A 23,732-nucleotide genomic window follows, 5' to 3' on the forward strand; every position below is an offset into this window, starting at 1 on the left:
TGCTGGTGGGACTGCAAATTGGTGCAACCACTCTGGAAAGCAGTAAGGAGATTCCTCAGAAAACTTGAAATGGAACCACCATTTGACCCAGTTATCCCACTCCTTGGCATATACCCCAAAGGTCTTAAAATCAGCATACTACAGTGATGTAGTCACTTCAATGTTTATAGGGCTCAATTCACAATAGCTGAATTAGGGAATCAATCTAGATGCCCTTCAACAGATGAATGGATAAAGAAAATATGGTATATATACATGATGAACTATTACTCAGACTTAAAGAAGATTGGAATGATGGCATATGCTGGTAAATGGAGAATATCATGCTAAGCAAAATAAGCAAATCCCAAAGAACCAAAAGTTAAAAATTTTCTCTGATATATGGATGCTAATTCACAATAGGAGGTGAGTTAGGGAAGAATAGAAGTACTTTGGATTAGACAGAGGGGCCTGAAGGGAGGGGAGGGGGAGTAATGTTTACCCTCTGCGCATATATGATTACACAACCAGTGTAATTCTACATCATATACAGCAAGAATAATGAGAAGTTATACTCCATTTATGTATGATGTGTCAAAAGGCATTCTACTGTCATGTATAACTAATTAGTACAAATAAGTAAAAATAGAAGAGAAAGAGAGAAGAGGAGATAGGAGGTCAGGGAGCATCATTGATCTGTGCTTGTTTGCATTGGGGGCTGGCAAAGTGGCCTCAATAAACAAACACTGAGCGTGGTCTTCATACAATTTACCATTTAATTCTTTCCACAAATTTATGTATTCTTAGTCTTGTTTTATAAAGTTGATAGGGAAACCAACAGTTAGATACACAAATGCCAGAGATCACATAATTTATTAAGTAATTGTACCTAAAGTCATTTATAGGACTCTGGAGTAAGACTGCCTGTATCACCTACTACCAGAGTGACCACAGGAGATAACTTAACCTCTTTGTTCTTAGCTTCATAATTATAAAGTGCAGATTACAATAACATTCACCTTTTAAAATTCTGTGGGGACTAACTGAACTAATGAATTAAACACTTTAATATGTTTATTATTACTTTTGCAATAATTTTATAATACTTCAAAAATTTATTTTATAACAAAATTTGCATGTATAATAAAGACATGCTAATGTCCACATTAATTTTCATGTGTTTGCATTCTAAAATATTAATTACATATATCAGAAAAGTGTCTGGTGCATAGAAAGTTCTTTATACTTTCTAGCACACATTATCTACCTGACAGAAGCAATTTACAGTCTTCCAAATATAGCTCCTCTCTTAAATCCTACAAATTATACTTATTCAACATTTTTCACGTCTCCAATTTCTTCAATTATTACCCCATGACACTGATTCAAGTGTTTATTCTTTCTTGCCTACACAATAATGTTGTTTTCCTCCATTGTCAAGTTTCTGTCTTCCCCTTGACAATAAATGGGTGTCTCTTTCTTTTATACTGATTTTGAGGTACATGACCTGAGTAACTTTATATTGCTAGTTTTTACATGAACTTGCTCTTCTGATTCTGTTTTCCTCAACTTTTAGAAGAAAGTTTGGTTGAGATACTCAGGCAGCTCTTCAAACTTCACAGAGTTCCTACTGTTGTTTCCAGGTAGTCTTATAAAGTACAATGGCTTGCCTTCTAAGGTACTTTGGCTCTGTTCCTTTCGCCACTTTTACACAGACTTTCTTTTTCCTTTATCCCTATTTCGATTTCACTTGTAGGACTTTCTTCTGGAGTCAGACTCTGAACTGCAAGAGAGTCCCGCTGGGTCAGTTGGGAGACCTTATTAGGGACTGCACTTCTCAGCCCCTTTGGCCCTTACCACAGGCTCCTTGCACTCATGGCCTATTACAGATGGACTGGGAGTTCAGTGTCAGCTTCTGACTTCACATTGCCCCAGGTGATTTCCAGTGAATAACTGTTGGCTGTTTGGGGGTTCCCTGCTTTCAGGTATGAGTGCTCTTTTGCTTCTTTCTGTCTCCTCCTGATGGAAGCTCCTAAGACTCAAACTTTCTAGCTGTTGGTGGTTTGTTCCCATCTATTTGCATTTTGTCCCTTAATTTGTTGTAACTACTGATCATAAATTTTCTGTTTTTACTGGGTGATCTGGGAAGATAAAAGTTATGCTACCATGGCTGCTGCCATCTCCATTCAGGATCATCTATATTAAACATTCAAAATGTGATAGAGTTTGTGCTAGATTCCCAGGAAAGAGAATAGTTTGATAACAAAAACAGAAAAGCAGATCACAATTGGATGCCCTAAGTCAGTTGCTCTGTACACATGTATTATGTGTGCAGGAAGAGGGGTTCCTCATTAGGTGGGATGGAAGGGAGAAGAACCTTCTGGAAGAGTAGCATTAGAGCTGACAATTGGACAGGCCAATTGAAAGTTAGGTGGGATGATGGAGTCAGAGAAGTGGATTCTAAGCTAAGGAAATTACATGGACAGATGTGTGGAGCTGATAGGGCATAGTTGGATACCAAGTGTTGAACTACAAATGTTTTTTATGGTTTAGACATGAGGTGTCCCCCAAAAACCTCACATGTGAGACAGTGCAAGAAGGTTCAGAGGTAAAATTATTAGATTGTGAGAACTTTAACTTAATCAGTGGATTAATCCACTGACATGGATTAACTGGGTATGATTAAAGGAAGTGGATCACTGAGGGTATGTTTTTGGGGTTTATATTTTTGTCGGGGTCTTAAGCCCCCTTGCTCTTCTCGACCAGCGACAAGGGAAGGGGACACTCCCCAACAAGGTCAGACCGGGATAGGTAGGGCCAACTGACCGCCCGCTCCCAGCCCTCCTGGCGGAAGACAATCAGACACATCAGGGAGACCAGTCACAGCAGGAACTCGTTTATTGAGAAAGTCACACAGCTTTTATGTAGGGTGGGGGCTAGGCGGGAACCAATCAGCTTAAAGGTCAGCAAGACATGGAGGATTCATGCAGGCGAGAGTCCCATAGGACTATATGGCAAGCACAAGCTGATCACGTTCACGGAACTGTTGTTAACCAATCCCTGACACTGGTCCGATTTATCGTCTTTAACCTTTGAAACCGCCTTTGAGGCCCTGATCCTGCTCACCCACCAGGAAGTAAGGAGTCAGCCTGAGTAGGTTAACATGTCATTAGTCCCAACATATTTTGTCCCTGATGAGCACAGCTTCTCCCTCATTGCGGTGTCCTGTGCTGCTTTCCTCCTCTATGCCCTTACACCATGATGTTCTGCCTCACCTTGGGCCTACAGCAATGGAGTCAAATTGTCTATGGACTGAGACCTCTGAAACTGTGAGCCCCCAATAAACTTTTCCTCCTCTGTGTTGTTTTTGTCAGGTCTTTTGTTCACAGCAATAAGAAAGCTGATTAAAACAGATGTATAAGAACAGAGCATCGGTTGTTAGGAGAAATTATGAACCTAAAGAGGTAAGTGGGGCTAGTTCATGAAGGTTAAATTTGTAAGCTACGGGAATGGATGAAGCATCAGTTAAAGATTGAAGGGAGCTGCCTGGAATCACCTTGTCTCTCAGTATGCCCACTCTGCCTGTTTCTCAAAGAAATTACTCTAGCTCTGATCCTTGCCCCTTACTCCTATTCAGCCCTTCCCAGTCTATGTAAACAGTTGTGGTCCACACTAATCTTGAGCTACCTAACTAATTTGTCTACTGTTTCATTTTTGCCCAACTTCTGCACACTCTGTCCTCAACCTCCTTCTGTCTACTGGTTCCATTTTGGACAACTCTTACTCTGTCTGGCCCATCGCAGTTCATCAGCCCTAAGACAATTCCTCTCCTGCTTCTGGACTCATTGTAACCTTCATTCATTTATTCTTTGTCCATTTATCAATCATTATAAATATTTAAAAACTGCCAAAAAGATGAACAAGAAATTGTTAGTCTTTATTTGGAATCTCTCCTAATGTAGACCCTGAGACAGGTTAAGGCACAGTTAATTTGGGATGTGATCCCAGAAAGTACAGGAGGACAATTGGGGAAAGCATGTCAGGGAAGGGAGTTAAAGCCAATAAATAGTCCATACAGTGTATTGTCATTGTGGACAACTGGGGCTAAATGCCTCTGGGGATCCCCAAAGAAACCATGCCTCAGAATTGCCTTATAAAGGAGCAAGAAAGTGGGATTTTTAGTAACAGATTTCTGTCTCTTGTTAATTGAGATTTGCCCTGGAAACAAAACATTCTTGGCACTTCTGTGCTGCCCTACAGCCATGCAGGGCAAATTCTCAGGGCACAAAGAAAACCCTCAGGCAGGAAAGCCTGATGGACTAATACTTGAGCTAGGAATGTATCCACATGTACAATAACTCATCTGTAGCCACAGAGAAACTCAGAGGTTATTAAAGGGCACATAACCCAAGATATCAACTTTGTTTGCTGTGTTGTCCTTGCTTTCAAGAGGTTTTCTTCTAGCAAGAAGAGACAGGCATTTGAATAAATTGTATTAGTGCTGTGGTGGAAGAACACATAGGGTAAGTGTGGGAGGAAGCACAGTGGAGGAAGTGCTATATTCTACCTGGAAAGAATCAGGAAAGATTTTCAAGAAATATCACCCATAGACACCACTCTGTTGCATTTGGCCTAATTGCTAAACTGAAAAAAACTGTTCCAACTAGTTGTGGCGGAGTAGGGTGGGGAGGAGGATTGGCGAAATAGAATTATATGATCCTGTCTGAGTTTTGGACAGTCTTGCAACCATGTGAAGATTGGGCTGGAGCAGAACAAGACAAGGGGAAAAGACAGGTTCACTTGAAGATTTTGTAGTATCCAGCACAAGAGTATGAGCGCCTGGATTAAATCTGTGCCAGTGGGACTGGAGAGAAGAGAACAAATCTCAGAATAATACAGGAGACAGGATTGAGAGAACATGTGATGGATTGCACACAAGTTTGCAGAAGAGAGGTGTTTAAAGATGTTTCTCGATGACGTGAGTGGGAATGGTGGATGGGGACGTGGGAGGAAAGACTGTAAAAGGAAGAGTTTTAACTTAGTTTGGGATGCGGATGCAGTTTGAGGCACTCTTGGGGCACTCATGTAAGGATGTGACTACAGGATGACAGACATAAGAAAAGATGGTGGATAATGTGAACACACAAAAAATTTTGAAATGAAATATATATATATATATATATATATATATATATATATATATATATATGGATAGGGGAAATAGCAGGAACCTGGGAAAGTTGGTCTCTTTCCTGTCCCAGAGATGAAGGTAGGAAAGAGGATGTGGAAGAATGAGTTATTGGAAAAAGAAGCTAGGTTCTTAGAAGAAAAGAAAATGTGCAGTGAGGGCCAAGAAAAGAGGCAAATTGAAAAAGTGAGAAGCTAGAAGGAGCCTCTTATTTATCACAGGCTTTACCCAGGATTCTAAAGAGAACTTATAAGAAGTTGTTTCAGTACTATGGTCAAAACCATTCCCAATGGATGGAAACAGGAAAGAATATGAGTGTTATTTCTGACTCACTATAAATAAATAACACTTTCCACCTGTACTGGGTAAAATGATCTCCCTTTTTGAACATTGCTAAGTTGTTGTTTGCTCAGTCCCTTATGGAAAGAAAATAACTGCAAAACATCTCTCATGCCTTTAAATGTTAGTCATTGAGATAAAGATTTTTTTCATTTGAATAATTTTTGAAAGTCTTCTTCATCCAACTTTTTTCTTTGTTCAAATCACAGGATGAATACATTTCAGAATAGATATTGTTAGATGGTGGTCAAAAGATCGGAATGAAGGACATACAGTGTTTGTGAGGTATAGAATAGTTTTCTGGGAAAAAACAGAAGAGGTAAAAGGAATTATGCATTCATAAACTCCTCTATGTGTTCTGAGGAACATATAAGAATCATTGTCCTCAGATTGCTGATCATCCTCAGCTAAAGGATGACTGGAAATGATACATGATTATAGTGTTGGTCAGTAATGGCTCAAAGTTTCATAAAGGAAGACATAAGGAACCACAAATGACAAGAAGAAAAGTCTTTGACATAAGGGAGGAAACTACACAAGGGGAGAGAGGTCAGCTAAGAGGGTATTCATGGCACTGCAACAGTTGGAACTGGTGTAGAGTAGGCGGGGTGATGCATCCTAGAACGTCCCCATGGGGCAACTTAGAGGATGGAATTGGAGAGATGAACCACAGCCGGTTAGCTGAGGACCTTGCTGGGTGCAGAGTGTGGATTGATCTGATAGGTAAGAGGACATCATTCATTGTGAATTTATTAGGATGATGGCAGGATAAGAGTGATATTTAGGGATAATTTGGGGGGTTGTTGAAAAAAAAAAAACAGTTAAGATAGCTTCATATATTTGGGGCACTGACAGCTGTGGTAGGTTGAACAATGGCTTCCCAAAGGTCTGCGTTTAATTCTTGGAACCCATGAATGTTACTTCTTTTGACAAAAGAGTCTTTGCATATGTGATTAGGTTAAGGGTCTTGGGATGAGGAGTATTCTGGATCACTTGAGAAGGGCCAATGTGATCACAGGGTCCTTATGAGAAGAAAGCAGATCAGAGTGAGTAATGGGTTATAGGGAGTGTGACAACATAAGCAAGAGTCTGGGGTCATGAAAGGAAGGGGCCATAAGACAAAGAACACAAGTGGCCTCCAGAGGCTGAAAAAGGTACGGAAATAGAAGCTTCCAGAAGGAGGACAGCCCTCTCAACACTTTGATTTTAGACGTTTTATTTCTAGAACTATAAGAGTATAAATTTATATGATTTTAAGATACTACATTTTTGGTGTTTTATTACAGTGGCAATAAGGGAAATGATACAGATACCTTTAGGAAACTGGCAAAGACATTTTAATGGAAAAATGTGTATATGCACACAAGGCTTTTAAAAAATAATTTCAGGGTTTTAGAGGTTCACTAAAACTCATCCATAGACCTTCTAAAAGGTATTTGCATCCTAGGCCAAAAAGTCCTGGAGCTGACAGTTGTTTTAATAGAGCACGTGATGCACATAATGAAAAAACTTAAGGCCATGTCAGTGAGATAGGAAAATATGGTGTAAATCTAAGTTTTTATAGGAGAAGGCTAAATATGCACTATAAGGACAGGGATAGATCAAGGGTGACTCCAGGATTTCAAACCTGGGAGAATATGGGATTGGCTAACAAGAGAAGGAAAAGATGGGAAGAAAAGAAAGTTTACAGGGAAAGGATATGGGGTAGAGTTCATGATACAGAATCTGCTATGTGGAGTCAGAATCAAAATCCAGTGCATCTCAGGACTTGGGATCCCTAAATGTAGCACTTGTGTGTGGTGAAAACCAGAGACTAAAGCAAAAGTTTGAAGAAAAATGTGAGAGAAGGAGCAAGAGAGAGACCATGGATAGAACTTTGAGAGTTGTTTCCCTAATAAGCAATTTAGTGGTGCCAGAGAAGGGACTGGAAGTTGATTTTCACGGAAGCCTCAGAGATGAATGTGAAGGTAGAGCCCTCCATCCATAGCTACCAAGGGCTTTATCCAATAGAAGGACTGACTTCTACCTGGGGCTCAACCTCAGGGTCAGTTCTGGTCCCAGGAGGAGGGGAATGTAGAAATTCTAGGTGAAAAAATTCATGAACTCCAAGACTAAGTTGGTCTTCAGTCACAGGGATAGTCAGATGGAAAAGTAAAGTTAATTGCTCCTGTAAGAATGAGGAATCCTGAATTGGGGCCAAATAAACCAACAAAAACAGTAATAAAAGCAAAATAAATAAATAAAACAGGACATCCTGATGCCAAAAGGTACAACCAGAACTGTCCCAGGAAATTCTAGCCATCTGATCTGAAGTGATTATGGATAATAAGGTCTATTCTCTCTTTTAGTTATCTATAATTCATTGCCTTTACAATATGCAAGCAGTTTAAGGAAAGGGTCACCCCAACTTCTATGAGGGAAAGGGCAGAGTGTTCTGGAGAAAACCATGGATTCTGGAACCCAAAACACCTCATTGCAACTCAGGACTTCTGCAGTTGCTGCCTATACTAGGCAAATATCTTAATGCCAGAAAACCCGGTTTCCTCATCTTCAGAACTTCAAGGGCAATACTTTCTTTCATAGGGATGTCACCAATATTGTATGTGTGGCAATATGCATATTATAAATTTGAAAAATTTTCTGTGTATTGTGATGTTTCGATATCTTGAAAAACTTTTCAGCTGGAAAGAGACTTGCCCACCCTCACCCAACCTAGGACTGGCCAATTCTTAAATATTGACCAAGAGCACAGCCAGGAGAAAGCCTTTGATATACAGACTAACCAGTCTTGAGCCATACCTTCTCTCCCAGGGCCATACATCCCAGCAAACAATATTCTTCTACCTTAATCCTCTCAGGGCCAGCCACCAGACAACTAGGGACTACCCATATAGCCCAAAGACCACCAAAACGATCACTAACTAATCCTAAATTGTTCATCTGACCTAACTTCCTTTCCCTTGGAAACTCCAATAGAGGTCATGGCCTGAACTTCTCTTCACCCTGTCTTCTGTCTCCTGAGCACCTTGGTGTTTTTGTTGGGGAGACTCTTTAGGGTAACATGGCACACCATGCCTCCTATCTCTGGGACCTGTGAGTATACTAAACTGGTTTTGCTGAGCTTCTCCTGTGTCTCCTCTTATGACCTGCTGCTTGGCCATCACATAAAAGAATACAAAACAATATTTATAAAGCAATTTTCATAGTGCCTGGTATGCTGAAGGTGGTGGCTCTTGTCACTGGAGTTAAGTAGTTGCTAAGTAGCTCTGGACAGAAGCAACTAAGAATGTACACCACTCGCAACCATGTCCTATCTGATCTGCTCAGCATCACATCAAGAGGGTGTTACTCTGAAACTAAACACTTGAGTGTATTACAAAACATCTGAGGTCATGGTGTTGTCATAAAGGAAAAGGGCTGTTTGGAATCCAGAGAAAGGTATAAAGTAGGGTAACAAGTATGGCATGCTTCCTGTCATATAAAGCATGTTAACTGAAACAATTCATTTACCCCTCAGAACAATCCTATGAGGTATGCACTATTGTAATCCCTTTTCTACAAGGGAGGAAACAAGTGTAAACTTGCCCAAGGATCCAGAGCTATTAACTGACTGAAGAGAAATAGAAACCCAAGCTTTCTAACTCTGGGATCTTCACACTCAACCCAAAACTGTACTCTCTCAAGAATAAGGAAATTGTCTCCAGTGCTAGGTGATGTAGTCATTATCAATGAACATGATGTTCTAGTTCCTTGCATGGGTAGATTCCCACAGAAGAAACAGGCACATCCACCAGCTACTATTTGAATCCTCCCCATGATGAGGCAATGGGGGTGAGGGTGCTGGACTTTCAGTTACAGAAGCAATCTGGGTGCTGGGCTCAATGTGGGAATGAAAAGAAACAGTGCCAAGAGCTGTTTGAAGGACAGAGGCTAGGGCAAAAGTTGATTTGAGAACCAGGGACCATCTTAAATATCAATCTCAGAGAAGAGAGCTGAGAGATAAAAACCTGGATGAGGAAACCACCATATGAAATGGAGCCACAAGATGAAGGCATCAAGTCCAGGAGATGCCTGGGTGTGGAACCTGGACAGAGAATCCCTGGGTGTGGCATGTGAAGTGACTCTTTCTTGAAGGGAGCAGCCTGGGGGTGGACAGAGACTGTGGGTGGACAGTCATAACAATGAGTTGTTAAGACAGTCGATTCCCTCTTTCTTAATCCATGTTTTCCAAGATTCCAATAATAACTTGACTTCTCTTATAGATTTAACTACTGGGGAGGCATGTACTCATCCGGCAGCAGGAGTAACAGAGTTGTTTTTCTCATTGTACATTAATGAACAGGCACCTTGGTTGTAAGACAGTGTCTAGTGAACTTGGTAATGTTGAGTCAGTTCTCCAGGACTTAGTCACATTTAGGAACACAATACAACTAAGTTTCTAGACCTGCAAAGTTGAAAACAACATCTGGTGTCTCAATGATTCCACTCAAAGAACAATCTTCTAAGAGAGTCGGCTGGGCTCTCTCTTTAATATCTTTTTTAGGGGCAAGAAGTTCCAGGAATTCTACATATTGAGAGTTCACCTTATTCAATCAAACAATTTAGTCGCTGATATAATATTTTATAAGTAGCAGTGGCATCAAGAGGTGGCTCATGGAACTCTAGGAATCTCCTCATTTTCATCACCATCATCAAGACTCCCCAAGTTAAATTACAAGAGGCCAATTCTTTTTTTTTTTTTTTTTTTTTTTTTTGCGGTGCTGAGGATTGAATCCAGGGCCTTGTGCTTGCAAGGCAGGCACTCTACCAACTGAGCCATATCCCCAGCAAGAAAGAGGTGAGAGGATGGAAGGTTGGGAGTCTCTGAATTGGTTTCATTTGCTTGTTTGTTACGTCCACAATCTAACAGTGCTGGGGACTCAAACCTGGGCCTCGAGCATGCGAGGCAGGCACTCTACGTGATGGGCTATATGGCCAGCACAGGCCAATTTTTTATGTAAAGTATCTTTGCAAAAAACTTCCTTCTATAGATTTGTAACATACATACAACTCCAAGGCAAGTGTCCCAGCTCCTCTTTAAACCAGACTTTTGATTCTAAGCTTCCCACTGTTCATGAGTGAAACCAGTGGCAGAACAAGGAGGGACAGCACATTCTAAGGTTAAGAAAACAAGATTAAGAATTAGGATCCTTGATTCTAGTGTTCTGATCCTAACCCATCATGAGCTGACTCTGGGCAGTCAATGATCCCCTCCTGCCTTGTTTATGACAGAGGACATGGTAAGGTCTTTTCCAGTCCCCAAATTCTGTGATCTTGTGAATTTCTTTGTAAGAAAATAGATAGTGTTAAGTTAATTTCTTTGGGAACAAACTTGCCAAACAAACCAATCAGTCCTCACGTCTGCTTCAAGTTCACCCTGGGCTTTTTGACAAGATAGAGGGTCCATACATTCACCAAATTTACCAGGACTCATGTGACTTCTTAATTGGAATGAGAGTGTCTTGAGAGACAGGGCTGCTTTTCATTGCTCTTCCTATACCCAGGACATAGCCCAGTGCTAAGCACTCATACACTCAAGAAATGTTTTCTGAAGTGAACAATATAAACACAACAACATAAAGGAGAAAAATACCATCTCATACTACGTCCAAATGTTGGCAATATGTTCAAACAATGTTTTGAGAAAGTACATTAAAACCACTTTCAAGATATGGCTTACCACTTTCCAGGTACCAAATATAAAGACAATTAAATTATAGATAAAATGCTCATTTGAAGATGTAATTGACTGTCATTTCATATCAAACAGATTATAATGTTTTCCTTCATGTCCTCTAGTAGCACACAAATTTCAACAGTCAAAACCTTTTGATATCATGGAACAAACAAAAAACAAAAGTGGTCTTGCTTCATTCAGTCAACACACTCTCCCTTAAACAAATTCCCTCAGAGCAAATTTTTAGGTAAACAGATGATCATCATCTTTGTACCCAAAGGATCGATGAACTCCGCTCATAGAGGACACGAAAGCCCTGATCCCTAGATGAGCACACATGACCACTAACTATGTTCGCTCAGGTTTCTCAGTCAAAATGGAATTTACTTTACAATTTTTCTCTACTGCTTATGCATTCATTAAATGATTGGTGACTTTTATCAGTTCAACTGTGAAAGCCACTCAGCTACATGGGGCTTTGATTAATTATTCAGAAATTAGTCTACAGAAGATCATGTCTGAGCTGACATGGTCAAAGTCTTCAGATTCTTCTTAGTTTATACCCAAAGGATTTAAAATCACCATATCACAGTGATACAGCCACATCAATGTTTATAGCAGCTCAATTCACAATAGCTAAACTATGGAACCAACCTAGATGCCCTTCAACAGATGATTGGATAAAAAAGATGTGGTATATAAATACAATGGGATATTACTCAGCCTTGAAGAAGAATGAAATGATGGCATTTGCAGAATATCATGGTAAGTGAAATAAGTCAATCCCCAAAACACAAAAGCTGAATGTTTTCTCTAATATGCAGATGCTAATTCATAATGCAGGGGGTGGGGCTAGGGAAGAATAATATTACTTTAGATTAGGTAGAGGTGAGTGAATGGAGGGGAGGGAGTATGGGGATGGGAAGGATAGTAGAATGAATGGGATCTTATTACCCTATATACATATGTAACTATGCAATCGGTGGGATTCTACATCATGTATAGACAGGAAAATGAGAAACTATACTCCATTATGTATGATGTATCAAAGCACATTCTACTGTCATGTATAATTAATTAAAACAAATTTAAAACTTTTTTAAAAACACTTTTAACTCACTACCAAGGACAGTCTTTTGTGTCCTGTAGCATGTTCTTCATTAACTGTAACTTCCTAGATAATGGTCTATTTGAAACTACATTTTGTTTTCACCTTTCTAGAGGTTGTTTTTTCTTTTTCTTTTTTTTTTTTTTTTTTTTTTTTTTTTTTTTTTTTTTTTTTTTTTTTTTTTTTTGTCTTGTTTTGTTTTGTTTTTGGTGGTGCTGGGGATTGAATACAGGACCTGGTGCTCACAAGGCAAGCTCTCTACCAACTGAGCTACATATATTCCCAGGCCTCTAGAGGTTGTTTTAATTCCTTTTTTGCCTGCTAGGAAGTGACATTTTAAAGTTGACCTAGTAATATCCCATGGTGGTTTCAGATGAGGGAAGCTTCCCCTACATATGTGCCTCAGTGTCTCCTGGTAGGCTCTGAAGAGCCACAGGATATTCCCTGGGGAAGGACATCAGGTCTTCCCTGAGGTTAAAGAAGGATTGCAGATTAGTGATCATTGCAATTTCTCCCCATCATGTTGCTACAAATATGAAGTTAGGAGAAAGCTTTACCTTGAAAAGAGCTCTAAATACTGATTTTTGTGTCCTCCATGCTTCATAGAGCAGTGAGAATTATAATTTGTAGAGGAGTTTCTGGAAGAACAGCCTTCTGATCTAGCACTTTTATAGACATGATTGACAATGTAAATTATTGAAAGGGTGATAGTAGTTACTTGCTAGAACGAGAAGGACTTCACTAGCTCTTAGGAATAATTGGAAGACATTCTGGGCTAATACACAGCCCCCAGCAGGCATGTGGGGATATTCACTGACAGAACTTAAAAAGCAAACAATGGATTCCTATCACAATCGCTGAGAAGTATGAGAGGACCTCAGTGCTTTTCTCCAGGATATTGTGTTCAGCACCCTTGGCAGTGAGTAGGGTTGGTGGTGGGAGAATACATGAACTTACAGGGGAAGAGAAGTCCCAGATCTTTTTAGTCCACTGTTAATGCATGGGACATGTGACTCTTCACTCCAATCCCCAACCTAGTGAATATCCGAGGTCCTGAAAATACTAACATTGCAGTTATAATCTAATTACTTGTACAAAGCTGTGGCTAATGCATTATGACCAAACCACATGCTTCTTCCCCCCAGCTCTAGATATGGGTTTGCACTAGATTACTCCTGGCCTGTGTGATCAGTTGTGTCCTATCAGGAGATGCACATGTTTGGGACTGTGGAGTTCATCCAGGCCAATTGGCACATGCAGGACCTAGTTCTTGGCCTCAGCTCACTCTCAGTGAGCTGTAGTTCTATCTAAAGGATATTTTACCGATTTAGGTACATTCATTCATTCATTCATTCATTCAGACAGCATATCATAAAGGAATTTGACAAAAGTGAACAAAAATATATACATAAGCAAAACTCCCCTTTTAGTTTTGGCAGAGTGGGTTTATCCATTGTGCTTGAGCAATGATAGTAGGTGCACTGGATCAGGAGTCCAAAGGTTTAGACCTGAATCTTCACTTTTTCATTTCCCTACTGTGTGAGTTAGGACAGGCCACTGCTCTTTCTTGATCTTCAATTTCCTGAACTGTAAAGTGAGGGTTCTCTTTCCTGTAATCCATCATGAACTTATTGAAAGGTTCAGCATTTTTCCTATACTTGGTTTACAACAGTATTTATCAAATGATACTTCTATGATCATAATTTTATTGTGAGATGTTTTATTTGTTTGGTAAAGACAAATTTATAGATTTTCATAATTTATTAAAGTATATTAAAATGAGTTGTTTCTAAAGTAGAATATTTGAAATGTCTACCTTGATGTGACTCTACATTCTCTTATTCTTTCCAAACCCTGATCCATCTCTCATCAAACTCTAAGATGCAACATTCCTTACCTCACCCTCAACCTTCTGATAAGAGGGTCATGAATACGTGACTCTCAGGACATGGGGAAGGATAGCATGGATTGTCTGTTACTGACAAATTTTGTTTAAAAACTTGTTTCTTGGATCATATAAAAATGCCCCTGGGTAAAAATGGCTACAGCAGAATGTTCTACAGCTGAGGTTATCTTTGAAGAGGAAATGGATGCTGGAAAATTTGATGTCATAAACTAAATACATGCTACTACATTAACATTAGGTTTATTTTCAAAACTCTCCAAGTTTGATTTTAGCTCAAAACATTTTCAAAGAATCCTATGCCATGATAAAAAAATGATGATAAAATTTGTTTACATGACACATGTTTCCTGTGTTTAGCCCTTTAGGCTATACCAAGAAATAGAAAAAAGTCTTTCTTATATTTGGAGAATTTTTTATCTATTTGATGAGAGAAAACACGTGTGTTTTGTGCTTGCACACACACACACACACACAAGAAGAGATAAGAACACACACACACACACACACACACACAAGAAGAGATAAGAACCTGGATATGATTAAGGGTTAAGTGAGAAATTCATACAATGAGTGGCATAGGCATTTGTGGAAGAGTCTGCTATTAAATGGAATTATGAGGGTAGAGTTCATAAATGAGTTATAAAGTGGACTTGGTCTTCAAAAGATGAGGCAAGTAGGGTTTGGACAGGAAGAGAGGAGAGAGAAGGACATTCTAGATGAGAGGATATAGCACAAGCAAGGTCTTGTGAGCAGAAATGAACAAGGAAAATTGTGAAATTGACATGGGTCTTTTCAGGTGAAACAAAATTTCTTGCCGAGAGAATCAAAATGTATATATGGGTAGCTGTGGAGGAGTCATATTTGTTGGTGTCTTAGTCCATTTTCTGTTGCTGTAACAAAATACCTGAGACTGGATAATGCAAAAAGAAAAGAGGTTTACTTAGCTCACTGTTCTGGAGGTTGAAGTTCAAAGGCATAGTACTGACATCTGCTTAGATTCTGGTGAGGGCCTTCTTGTTACATCTTCATATAGAAGAAGGCATCACATGATTAAACACAGCAAGCATGCCAGAGAGAGCTCTAGTTGATAACAAAGCCACCCCACAATACCCCATGAGTCCTTTGATCTGTAGGGTTGGGACGGAAGGGAGATTCCAGATGCATAAGGTCTCACCTCTCAACATTACTGCGCTGGGGACCAAGTTTCCAACTCATGGACTTTTGTGGGATGTATTCAAACTATAGCAGTGGAAGATCTTAATATCACTGTAGGGAGTTTAAACTTCACCCTTTAGATAGTGGAGAATCACTGAGTTTTAGAAAAGGGACTATTGTTGCTAAAGAGTGTTTTAAAAAGATTTCTCCCTCAAATAAGGTGACCTACAAGGTAAATCAGTAAGCAAAGGGAGGTAAGGAGCTCACTATTCTACCTGTTTAATACTGTTTTTTCTTTATTAATAAAATAAATATAAAATATGATAATTTATGGTACAATGAACACCCAAGAATCTCCCTTTCAGTTTATGACAACTAAAAGGATCATTACATTACAGTCCCTTCTGGGGTCCTCTTTCTTCTCCTACCTTTTTCAGACAGAGTAGCCTAGAGTCAGGAATGTACTGAAAGCATCTGTATGTAAAATGGCATTGTACTAGTAAAATAAATAGGTGACTCTAAAGATCAACTGTGAACCACAATGTAGACCTAATTTTTATTAAACAGAATGAAAATGGAGAGTGGGCAATGATACAGCAAACAAATGCAAAAGCAGGGATGACTATTAGTAGCACATAAAATGTGAAAAAAAATTCAATGTTCAAAGAGAACAATTTATTTGAAAAAAGATGGAGTTCTTTGGGAATTTGTAATAGTCATGAAAATTAATGCAAAAACAATGTAGGGTTCAATCAGAGAGGCAGAACCACATACAAATTCTATTTGTACATAATATATACACATAGCACACATATACATATATCTGAGCATATGTATGTAGAAAGGAATCTGTTTCAAGGATTTGAACTTACACAACTTTGGGAGCCTACACCTTGTGTAGGAGTTAGAGATGCTGAAGGAGGATCCAGAAAAGGTGGAGAAGCTACAGGTCCAGATGCAGCCTCATACCAAAGAGGTGAACCAGTAGGTAAGCAGTGACTTGCATGTGCTATAAAATTGCAGGTCTTCAATTCTGCCCTCTGCATATTGCACAAGAATCTCTCATGTGGCCCAACCCAACCAGAAATATAGGGAAAAGGGAATTTGGGACATTCATTCAGCTTAGCCAAGTTGACATGTTACAAACTCACCACAAGCAATATAGTATTGACATATAGAAAGCAAAACCTTCCAGTAAAATAAGGAGAATATCACAAAATCATAATCATGGTGGAAGATTTGAATATACTTGTCTCAGAATATGACAGGATAAGTGTGGGAGGCAGAATTCTAGGATGATTCCCACATTTCCGGCCCCTGGTATATACACTTTCCATAGTCTACCCCCTTTACAATGAGCTGGCTTTGTGAATATGACAGGATATTCCTCCTATGACTATGTTACATTATATGGCAGATGGAAGAATGGCTTCCAGTTAGTTGACTTTGAGTTAACAGAAAGGAAATTATCCTGAGTGAGTATGACCTGATTAGGCAAGCCCTTAAAATGGACAGGCTTCTCTGAAAGTAAGTAAAGTCTGAAAAGGCCTATGGAAAGGGACACATGACAAGGACCTGCAACCAGCCTCTAGCAGCTGAGAGCAGCCCCCACCACCAGTGGGCAACACGATGGAAATCTCATCCCTTCAACCACAAGGAAATGGATTCTGTCACCAACCCCAGGGTACTTGCAAATGTATCTTTCCCTAATTGAGTCTCCAGGTGAGGACACAGTTGGCCAACACTTTGATTTCAGCCTGGAGAGATCACAAGCAGAGAAACCTGTGCCAGATTCTTAATCCATGGAATCTGTGCCATAATAAATTTGTGTTATTTAAAGCTACTTTTGTGATAAGGCTAGGTGTGTGATAATTTGTTACGCAACATAGGAAATTAATACACTAAGTAAACAAAGTATTGCAAGTTTAAATAAACATTTAACAGTCTTTAAAAGTTTGCAGAACATTAAAAATCTTGAGAATATTTTAAACTACAATGACTTTTTCAATACTTTCCAAAAGTTGAAATCTTAGAGAAGATTCTTTGAATGTTCTGCAATGAGATTAGATATTAGTGATAAAATTTCCCTGAATTCTGTGTTAAAAAAAAAAAAAAATCACACTGCTGAATAACTCTTTAGTCTAAGGGAAATCAAAAAACTTCCTAGGAACTAACAGCAATGAAACATAACAGCCTCCACAAGTTCTGCATCTGCAGATTCAGTCGTGGATCAAAAATGTTAGAACAAGAAATTGCCTCTGTACTATCATTCAGATTTTTTTCTTGTCATCATTCCTTAAACAATAAGTATTACAGCAGTTTACACTGCATTTACATTGTACCAGGTTTATAAGCAATTTGGAAATGAATAATGTACATCTTACAATACACGCAAACTTTGAACCATTTTAGAAAGGAATTGGGCATCCGTGGATTTGAGTGTCTGTGGGGGTCCTGGCACCAATCCCCCACAGATAAAGGTGGATGACTATACGTCAAAATAATAGAACTAAAGAATTTTCCTTAATTATTTCTATAAGAAAGAATAAAAATAAATTAATAAAGCTGTAGATGAAGGAATAAACAAGAATAATGAAAGAAATAAAAATAAATCAGGAAAAATGAAACAAATTTATTGATTTTGAGCAAAACAAACCTGTACTGACAAAATCAAGGTATAGTTATTTAATAATAACAATAAAAGTGATAGACTTCTAACATACGAGACCAATGAGAAAAGAGAAAAACAAAGAGATAATATTTGAAATGGAAAAAGATGGTTTATACAATATACCATATCTGTATTAGTAATTTTGAAATTCTACCTTAAATAGAACAATGTCTAGGAAAGTGTGACTAGTACTTAGTATTAGATCTATAAACAACTCTAACTATGTTAGATATTAAAATATTCTCAAAGATTTAATACCCAAAGAGGAGTTTAGCTTACATTTGAAAATATGTGGAGCCCATCACTTTTAAGGAATACATAATTCTTGGGTTGTTAGATAAAACATGGAATTTCATACAATAGAAAAATATGAAATCTTTGTGATTTGTTCATGGCATTAGTGTGATATCAAAATTTGACAAATAAAACACTAATTATTATTTTATAATTTTACTTGTGAATATCCAAGAAAAAATAAAAATACAAAAACAAATTAGAACATTAAGCCTAGTAGTGTATGAATATCATGACCAAGTAGGGGCTTTTTCAGAAATGCAAGACTAGTTTGACAATAGAACATTTAAAATGTAATGCAATTAATAATAAAACAAAAGAAGAAGTTTTTGAAACAAACTCATTAAATGCACAAAAGACATTTGATAAAATTCAATATTTAATTCCTATTTTAAAAAATAGTATCTCAGTAATTAACAAAAGATGTTAGTGTAATATTAGAATGTATGAAACTTAATGAATTAGGTACTAGAGTTATTGCCTTTAAATTCAGGAACAAAGTGAGGATCCTTGTTTTCATGACTACAATTCAATATTTTTGAAATGGTTTCAGCCAATACAATAAGACAAGAAAAAGCAACAAGAAAACATATAGAATTATTGAAAGGGAAGAGATAAATTCATAATTATTTAGACTTCTTTTTATTTTCTACCTCATAAATCTAAGATAACCTAACCAATTAGTCATTTTAATGTAGAAACTAACATAAATCACATTCAAACTGACTTTAAAAGTATGAAATATGGGTTCACATACCTCTTCAAGCCCAGAGGTAGAGTGGCCCTCAGGGTTGGTAGATCCAGGAATTCAGTGATGTAATCAATGGTGTAGGTATGTTCTCTCTCTATACCTTGTTAATCTTGGTCTCAGGTTTGTTAGAAGGCTAGTTCCTCCCCTCCCCTCACCTGTCCAAGATCATAGAATGACGGTCTGCAGTAGCTATAAGCCTCTTTGTTCAAATAGTGGAAGGAAGGGAAAATTATTCTAACAGGTTTATACTAATTTGTATTCACTCTTAGAAGTGAAACTTACATGGAGAAACACTGTGTATATAAATAAATGAATATCTAGTATTATTAGAAAGAGGGCTTAATAGATGTCAAGCAGGCAGCTAACAATGTTTAGTATATCAAATGTAAATTTATTTGGAGCTATAAGAAAGTTTACCAGGGAGAGCAAATATAAAGTATACACAGAGAAATAAGTTTTGCTTATAAAAGTCAGTTAGAAAATAGAATAAAAGGATCTCATCTTAATTCTCAAAATAAATGCTAATAAATACCAAATGCCTAGAAATAAGCAAGAATTGGTTAAGACCAAGTAGAGAAAATAATGTGCCTTTACCTAAGGACATAGAGAAGACTTGAGTAGATGGAGAAATGGAGTATATTTCTGACTAGGAAAATTCGATTTTATGACTTTATTCCTAAAGTTAATGCCTTTTTATTAATTCTAATTTAAAGAATATGGAACAAAAAATGATTCTAAAGTTCATCTAGTTAATAAATATTTGAAAATAATATTGAGGGGAGACCTACTCTACTGGGAAGATACTAAAAAGTATAATACCTGACTCATAATTTTTTATATATAAGAAATTAAATTTCAAATATTTGAAAAACATCAAATTTAGGCAGAAAATATTAGGGTCTCACTGTATACTATGCAACAAAATATAGTCTAGAAAAATTAAAGAGTTAAATTTAAAAAATAAAATTATGAAAATGATAGAATAAAATATATAACAAAGGCAAATTTTCTTGTCATTATGGAATATAGGGGTCTTTCTTTGCATAAATACCAAAATTAGAAACCATACAGGAAAGGTCTTATAGGATTAAGTACCTAAAGTTTTCTAAACATCTATATAGTAGCCAAATGCCATCATCATGGGTTAAAGGATAAATTACTGAAAAATGATAGCATACATTTAACAGATAAAGTATTTATGTATTTACATTTTATATAGCTAAAATTAATAAATAAAAAGTAAGTATTACAGTAGAAAGGGCAGAAAACATACTTAAAAACTATAAAAAGAAGAAAAACAGCTAGCACCTGAAAAATGCTCAACCCCACAGTTAATAAAAAAAAAAAATTCTAAAACATTATTACTTTATAGTTGTCAGAGTGGGAAAATATTAAAAGGAATTACATTATCTAAATTAAGAGAAAAAGATGCAGATGCTGATTTACAATGAGGGGGTGGGTAGGAAGAACAGAATTACTTTAGATTAGGTAAAGGGGATTGAAGGGAGGGGAGGGGGTATGGGTAGAAGAAGGATAATATAATGAATCAGACATTATTACCCTGTGTACATATATAACTATATGAATGGTGGGATTCTATGTCATGTATAAGCAGAAGAATGAGAAATCATATTCCATTATATATGATGTGGCAAAGTGCATTCTACTCTCATGTATAACTAATTAAAACAAATAAAAATATATATAAAAAAGAAAAGGAGAAGATGACATTTAAAATCAACTTAAAATATGCATACTCTGACCAATAATATAACTTCTATAAAGTTATGCTAAAGGATAGACAGGTATATGTATAAGGATGTTAACTGCAGTGTTGTTTTCATGGAAAATAACTGGAAACAACCATTTATCAGAAGGAGCTTATTTAAATTATGACACACTGTACAAGGGAATATTACGAAACCATTAAAAAGATGAATTATACATTGCAAAGAAAGATGAACATTTTAATCAGGGAAGTCTAGTAATCTAGTAAATATGAATAGTCCAATGTTTAGGGGGAAAGAGAAATATTTATAGAGATCTACTAAAAATGTTCAGGGATATATTCCAACCAGTTAACAAGTGGTTATCTCTGAGACCAGGGATTTTTTTATGAGGGATTTTATCCTTTTACTTTAAATACTTCTGAATTATTTTTTCAATTTAACATGATTCTATACGGGGGAGGGGTGGGGGAGGCTATTTCTTCCCCAAATAGACAAGAAAGAAAGTGGAAGAGCCAGATGAAATGGTAATTTGAAATGCAACAACTTTGAAGCAGTTTTTCTGCATAAGAGAGACCTAGGCTTGTTTTGGGACCTGGGATAAAAGCCAGTTTGGGAGAGAGACTGAGAGGGTGAGGGGAATGTTGATTGGCCAAGGTCCTGGAGGGGCTGGAACAGACCAGCATAGGGGCCTGCTTTAGGAAGAAGAAGAAAAATAAAACTGGGGCAATGTTTTGAGGAGGTGGGGCATAAAAGGAAGTCTAGCCAATGAATTCTGTTGAATTGGAAGCAAATAATCAGCTGAGAAGAAGGCTTGTGGCTGGAGCTAGAGAGGCACAGTATAGGTAGATGCTGTGTGGAGTGGAATAGGCTATGGAGTGGGATCTGAGTCGTCAAGTTTACTTGTGAGATTCCTGCTCTCCATTCCAGATCTGCAGAATCAGAGTCTCTGTGGGTGGGTGATTCTAATACAAGATAAGTTCCAGAACTTTTGAAACAAAAAGTTAATTAAGGATATGCTGATGCTGTATTACCTGCCATAGGATCAACCAGTACATTTGCCTGATTTTTCCCTAGCATTATTAGCAGTCTGAGAAGAGAATGTTTGATTAAAACAGATGGTTGAACATACCCAGAATTGGGCTTGGGCATTGGGGGCGTAGAAGAATGTCAGCGAGTCTGTGGAAGCTGAGATGCAGGTAAGTAGTGCGTTAACCTGGATGACCCCAGGGTCAGAACTGGCGGAGGGAGGCATGGTGGGACTGGAAGTCACAAGGAGGATGTCAAGCAGATCCGGGAAAGTCAGAGAATGGACATTTTAATCAGTGAAATGATTCTTGGTGTTAAGGATTTTGAAAGAGCAGCAACACGGGGGGTGGGGACACAGTTCCCACAGTGGCGGGGCAAAGAGCCTTCTGAACTAGAGTGGAGGTGAAGCTGGCCAAAGTCAGAGAGATCAGGAAGTGATCAGACGGAGCGTGAATGGTCACCCCTATGAACAGCTGGTGTCTTGCAAGTGAACAAAACCAGGTAAACAGAGAAGAGAATGTTGGGATCAGGGAGGGGCAGAGTCAGGGGGAACTGAAAGAGCTGCACAGGCTGGTCCCGGAGATTCAGCATGGCACTACTTCCAGGCAGCATGACAATTTGGCAGCCGGATAATTCAATATATTGGCAAATCTGGAGTGACCTCTCAGATGTTCAAGTGGCAATAACTGGAATTTTCCTTTAGTACCTTATGTATTCTTCTGTTTTACTACATGAGCTATTCATTTGCACAATTGTACTGGGCAATTCCCCCACAGTACAGAGCTAACCATTTTTGAATCCCCAATGCTTAATGCTGCTTGACACATGACAAATACTTAATGAAAAGTTTTTCTAGATGAATGGTTGTGAAAGTAATTAAGCAGCCCCATGCTCCCAGTTAGAATGTTGGGGTGAGGGTACTTCCTCAAAAACCTGCTTCCAGGTGGAGGAAGGGAGGAAGGTCATTCATTGCTTACCTTAGGATGCTTTTGAATGTTTCGTTTTGTTTTGTTTTGGTGGCTAACTGGGGAGTGTGAGTGAGTTATGTTTGATGATGACTTGTTCAGGACTACTGTCACCTGAAAGTAGAACAAAATAAATAATAAATTTCATCTTCCTCTACCTGGGCTTGGAATGTTCAGTAGCTCAAGCTCAATCTTTTTTTTTTTTTTTTTTTTTTTTTTTTTTTTTGTGGTGCTGGGGATTGAACCCAGGGCTCAAGCTCAATCTTTGTTCTTTTTTCTCTCCCTAGGGAAACCTCATTTTTACTCTGGGCTTCAATTACCACCTCTTTGTGCACACAGGTATTTCCACTGTATGTATATCAGGACTTACATCACTTTGTACTTTGACATCTCTCAGAAGCACCAGAGGTTCACCTTTGCAGAAGGATTTCTAGTCCTCTTCCTGGGTTTCCACTCCCGGGGCTTGGTGCCACCTTTGCTAGCAAGCCAGTCGTAACCCAGGAACCAACCTTGAGTCATCTTCCATATCTAATCCACCAAGTCCTTCCAACTTTAGGATATAAAGAACTTATGAATCCTTCCACTTCTCCACTGTCAAATTCACCCACCCACCCAGTTCTGCCATTCTGTAGTCCTCCTGAATGGATCTACCTATGGCCATTTCAGGTTCCCTCCAATTCCCTCTCCACCTGGTAGCTGGGAAGATCTCTTCAAAACTCCAAGAGGACGGTGTCATACTCCTGCTTAATCCACCTGATGGCTTGTGCTTCTAGTCTTGAGACACATTTGTAAGGCTCCTGTGGTCTGAACCCCCGCCCACAGCTCCAAACTTGCTTTGCACACCACACTCTTTCACTCTCGCTAGGGCCAGCCACAGTGGGCGTTCCTATTTCTTTAATAGGTA

The 23,732-nt window shown here is 38.3% G+C and overlaps 1 protein-coding gene across 1 annotated transcript in view; it reads right to left on the minus strand.

Moving 5' to 3' along the window:
* Positions 1-23,636, minus strand: part of ALDH1A2 (aldehyde dehydrogenase 1 family member A2) — a 164,932-nt gene extending 141,296 nt beyond the window's left edge. Inside the window, exons 1-3 of the mRNA XM_079125921.1 lie at positions 23,518-23,636; positions 22,841-22,942; positions 19,114-19,262 (exon numbers count right to left, since the gene is read on the minus strand). The gene's annotated coding sequence lies outside the window, so the exon portion shown is untranslated. The remainder of the gene's footprint in view (positions 1-19,113; positions 19,263-22,840; positions 22,943-23,517) is intronic.
* Between the last annotated feature and the right edge of the window lie 96 nt (positions 23,637-23,732).

This window comes from Sciurus vulgaris, assembly GCF_902686455.1.
Source record: "Sciurus vulgaris genome assembly, chromosome: 2".
Taxonomy (NCBI): Eukaryota; Metazoa; Chordata; class Mammalia; order Rodentia; family Sciuridae; genus Sciurus; species Sciurus vulgaris.